The sequence below is a fragment of the Lipotes vexillifer genome, unplaced genomic scaffold (assembly GCF_000442215.2).
Source record: "Lipotes vexillifer unplaced genomic scaffold, Lipotes_vexillifer_v1.1 scaffold618, whole genome shotgun sequence".
NCBI lineage: Eukaryota > Metazoa > Chordata > Mammalia > Artiodactyla > Lipotidae > Lipotes > Lipotes vexillifer.
In genome coordinates this window covers 3,277,953-3,282,906 of record NW_006799025.1, presented here as the reverse complement: position 1 = coordinate 3,282,906, position 4,954 = coordinate 3,277,953, and the positions used below count along the sequence as shown (strand labels likewise).

The following is a 4,954-nucleotide window of genomic DNA, read 5'->3' as shown; positions in this document are numbered from 1 at the left end:
TTGGAAACATTCGCTCTCATCACAAGAGAGTCCACTGTGATCTCCAAAGGGTCCAGTGTCATGAAAAGCAATCGATGAATTGAGAAGGCTCCGACTCAGGCGGCCAGCCTGCACCTCCCAAGAGGTCTCAGAACAAACCTCTGTGATAGGAATGAGTTCTCCAGAGAACTGATATACGGTCCCCTTTTATGGCAGAGGTCACCAGTAAAAGACTTAAGAACACACAAGTGGGGGCATTTTGTTATTCATGTTTACGGTAACCAAAGGAAATAAATATTGTATACATGCACTTCTATTTATAAACACCGCTAGCCAGGTTTCATTGGATAAAGAGTGACACCTAGTGGACAAGCTTTGGTAACCTCTATGTTATGTCCCCCTAAATCCAATTAATTTAGTTTCTAAAATTATTCCACAATGTAACCAAACTGTCATAAGGCCAACGCCTTTGAAAATTTCACCCCAATCCTGTAACTTATATATAAGAACAACAGCGAAAGGAGACTGACAGACTGAAAATAGTTTTGAAGCATCTGTGAGTGAAGAAACTGTTAAGAAAAGGAAACAGTAAACGAAGACAAATCTTTGTCCCAGGTTTCTTTAACATGGTATGAAAATTCTCCATCAGATGGAGAGAGGAAAATTTGAATTTTGCTAGGGATCCATGAGTAGGACTTTTTGGACTGGAAGCAGGTGAAAAACAGTGGCTGCTACCTCTGGAAACCCTGCTGAGTGGCCCGGCCTCAGGCAGTTGGCCCCTTAACCTCATGGGGTCCAGAAATCAGCTCTTGCCCAAACCTGAGAGGTTCTGCAATTCACATGCCCCAGTTCATACCAAGCAGGACCATCTGGATGCCACCTTGGGCTTCTGTCCTCAGACACTTTCACCATTTTTTTCTCAAATGTTTACCCTAAAATTAGGGAACATTACCTAACACCCAGTCGGACTATAGAGCAGAGCCACTGAACTAAGGACTGCCCCAGGAAATTCAAGGTACACTAACTTCATATATACGTATTTGCCCTTTTTGATTTTCATACAGAATTTATTCTACTTCCTAAATGTCCTCTGGGATAATATTTTGCTTCCCCCATCCCCGGGAGCAACCATTTGCTGCTATTCGGGAGGAGGATTTTACCAGCCCCTCAGGAAAGCCGCTGTGCCTCTCTGGTGCTACCAGCTTGCTCTCAGTTTCTCATCCCTGCCTGGCGCAGTTGCAGCTTCTTGGTTTCTCACCCCACCTCACCCACAGGCCTCTCAATTGCCTTCTCACAGGACTCCTGCGGCCCCAAGCACGGTTTCCATCCCAGACTGCTGCTACCCAGGGCCTCCCTCCCAGCTGCCTCACAATGAATCCTGTGAAGCTCACCGAGTAAACATCAATTCAGGGTGAAACAGCTCCCACCCGAGCGCTTCCTCTGCCCCAGAAATATGCACTTTATGACTCCCATGCCTGGGTGGCACCGAGCTTTTGCTTTGCTCTAGCAGCACTGTTGAGCCTAATGGCATAACTCACTCCTGTTTGTTTAATTGGATAATTCAGATTAAAATGTGTCTGGGGGGTGGGGTATAATGTGCTCACTTGTGTGTATTTTAATTTATACACACACACACCCTCCCAATGCTGAGACCCAGAGGCACAGTTTAAAAATTGAAAGTTTTCAAAGCGGGCTTCCCTGGTGGCACAGTGGTTAAGAATCTGCCTGCCAATTCAGGGGTCACGGGTCAAGCCCTGGTCCGGGAAGATCCCACATGCCTCAGAGCAGCTAAGCCCATGAGACACAACTGCTGAGCCTGCACTCTAGAGCCTGCGAGCCACAACTACTGAGCCCACGAGCCACAACTACTGAAGCCCGTGCGCCTAGAGCCTGTGCTCCACAACAAGAGAAGCCACCACAATGAGAAGCCTGCGCATCACAACGAAGAGTAGCCCCCGCTCGCAGCAACTAGAGAAAGCCTGCGCACAGCAACAAAGACACAATGCAGCCAAAAATAAATAAATAAAATAAATAAATTTATAAAATAAAAAAAGAAAAAGTTTTCAAAGCCATGCTGACAGTCAACAACAGTTAATCGACCTCACAGCCAGCAAATACTTAAAATAGGTTTAATTACCAAGAACTACTAATCTTTCAGGCCCAAGGAGGTATCGCTCCCTTCCTCAAGTTTCCCAAAAGTGGCTGCACCAGAATCACCAGGGAACCTTCATGAAAAGATAAAGCCCAGGGCCCCATCTCAAATCTCCTGGACTAAAATGTCTAGGCAGGGAGTGGAATGACTATTTCCACAAGCTCTCAGCCGGCTCCATATATTTTCAGTCCAATGTTTGGAAGCCCTGCTTTGAATCACAGCTCAAACCTCACCTCATTTCAGAAAGGTCTAACAAAGCAACTTCTGCCAGTGTTTCCCAAAGTCATGTATATCATCTTGATTTTTGCCATATCCATGTACCATCTGTACTGCAATCTACCTAAGGTATGTATATAAATTGGCTTGCATTTTTGCATAAATAGATTTCATTTTTAAAAAACTTATATCACTGCTATGAAATCATAGCTTTGATGGACGTTAGTATATTTTTCCTAATACACAATACAAAAAGTGTATATCATTAAAAGCTGTCTTAAAATGTTTTTCCCTGTAGGAATAAGCTAAGTTTGTGTACCAATGGGTACACCTACCATGCTTGAGAAAACACTGATGGAGAGAAATAATCTCTGTTCTACCTTTCCTTCTGAAGGTGGCCCTAAGGGAAATAGAGAAGAGAAGAATTTCATATTGAGGAGCTCAATTCTTGGGATTTAACTAGGAATCTGTCAGTAGGACTTTACAGATTGGATACATGTGAAAAACAGTGGCCACTACCTCTGGAAACCCTGTATAGTGGTCTGGTCTCAGGCAATTGGCTCAATCCTCCAAAAATTGCAGACACCGTCCTTCACCCATCCCTTGCATCTTTTAATCAATAATCAATTGAATCACTGGGGGTGGGTCTGGGGTATCCAGCAGTTCTAATATGAAACCAGGGATAAAAACCGTCATGCCATTTCTCTTTCAAGAACATTTCTCCCCAGTTAGAAACTCCCATTACCTTCTACCTCCTCCATGGGACCCCTTTGTATTCACTGATACAGATAGAAGGTGAAAAAAAAACATTCCGCTTATTGAAACATTCTTACAAGTACAGGTCAGAGTCAAAAAGCTCATGCCTTGACTCCAGGATTCCAGGGAACGCCAACCTCCAGGGCTGTCATAAACTCACTCTACACCAACACACCTCTACATCCCCTACAGGAGGCCCTAGTTTCTGCTTTCATTTTTTTTCCTCCTTCTTATTCTCTGTTTTTCCCTTTTATTGGTTAAAAATAAATCACGGGCTTCCCTGGTGGCGCAGTGGTTGAGAGTCCGCCTACCGATGCAGGGGACACGGGTTCGTGCCCCGGTCCGGGAAGATCCCACATGCCGCGGAGCGCCTGGGCCCGTGAGCCATGGCCACTGAGCCTGCGCGTCCGGAGCCTGTGCTCCGCAACGGGAGAGGCCACAACAGTGAGAGGCCCGCATACCGCAAAAAATAAAATTAAATTAAAAAAAATAGTAAATGACGTACTTTTTTCTTATTTTGAAAGCAAATGTTCAATGTAAGAAAAATTAGAGGCAGACCGCTCGGAGTCGTTGCTGCTATCCTGTGACTTTCCCTGTTGTCTGCCCTGCTCGGCCCCGTGAGGCCACTGGACCTCAGCAAGTGGCCGGGACCCTTGAGCCTGCAGGAGGTGGACGACCAGCCGCAGCACCCGCTGCAAGTCCAGTACGGCGTGGCAGAGGTTGACGAGCTGGGCAAAGTGCTGACACCCACCCAGGTTAAGAACTGGCCCGCAAGCATCACATGGGATGGCCTTGATCCAGATAAATTCTACACGTTGGTCTTGACCTACCCAGATGCTCCCAGCCGGAAGGGCACCATTTCCTGGTGGTCAAGGTGAAAGGCAACAACATGAGCAGTGGCTCGGTCCTCTCTGATTATGTGGGCTCTGGGTCCCCCAAGGGCACAGGCCTTCACCACCACATCTGGCTTGGAGCAGGACAGGCCGCTGAAGTGTGACGAACCCATTCTCAGCAACCGATCTGGAGCCCATCATGGCGATTTCACCGTGGCGTCTTTCTGTAAAAGGTACAAGCTCTGGGCCCCGGTGGCCGGCACATGTTACCAGGCTGAATGAGGTGACTTTGTGCCTAAACTCCCCAAGCAGCTGTCTGGGAAGCAGACGAAAGTTAGAAGATGGAAACCATCCCAGAGTTTCCCAAGCAGTGTTTTCAGTTTAGCGATGCATGTAGATTTCTCCCCTTCCTCGTTCCCAAGGCCTGAGCAGTCAGATTTAGGTTTGGGGTGACTCTTCCTTCTGCCTGTCCTCTATAATTCTAGGGGGTTTATGTTTTGATCAAATTTGAACCCCATTTGGGTGGATAATTTGGGTCTATGATAGGGTCATCAAAATGTTAGTATAAGAATAGTAACTCAGACTTTAAAGAAGAAAAAAATTCTGGTAAAAAGACCAGGTCCACAGTATTAGAGCAGAGCATCAGAGAATCCTTTAAAAAAGGTTAAAAAAAAAAAAAAATCTTTAAAGGAGGTTAAAAAAAAAAAAAAAGATTGATTACCTCTGCCTTTGTGAGCCCGAGCCCAGAATTGTGTGTGATGGCATCTTCTGGCTTGTGTTTTCATGGCTCTGTCTCTCACCAAGACAACCAGAGGCTGGCATGTCCACTAACCCCCAACGTGGTACACCTCAAGCTGGTTACTGGGTGTCAGTGTCCGGCTCTGACTCCCTCAAAGAGCAATAATGGAAAAAGCAATAGGGAGAGAGTCACTTTGCTGTTCAAGCCTGGCCATCTAGGTGAGCTGCAGGGCTGGGTAAGACGTTATCAGAAATCCGAAAGTCTGTGCCTGTTAAACTG

At 46.2% G+C, this 4,954-nt stretch overlaps 1 pseudogene; it reads left to right on the top strand.

The window, feature by feature from the left end:
- Window positions 1-1,062: 1,062 nt before the first annotated feature.
- Window positions 1,063-4,218, top strand: LOC103069725 (phosphatidylethanolamine-binding protein 1 pseudogene; annotated as a pseudogene).
- The last annotated feature ends 736 nt before the right edge of the window (window positions 4,219-4,954 follow it).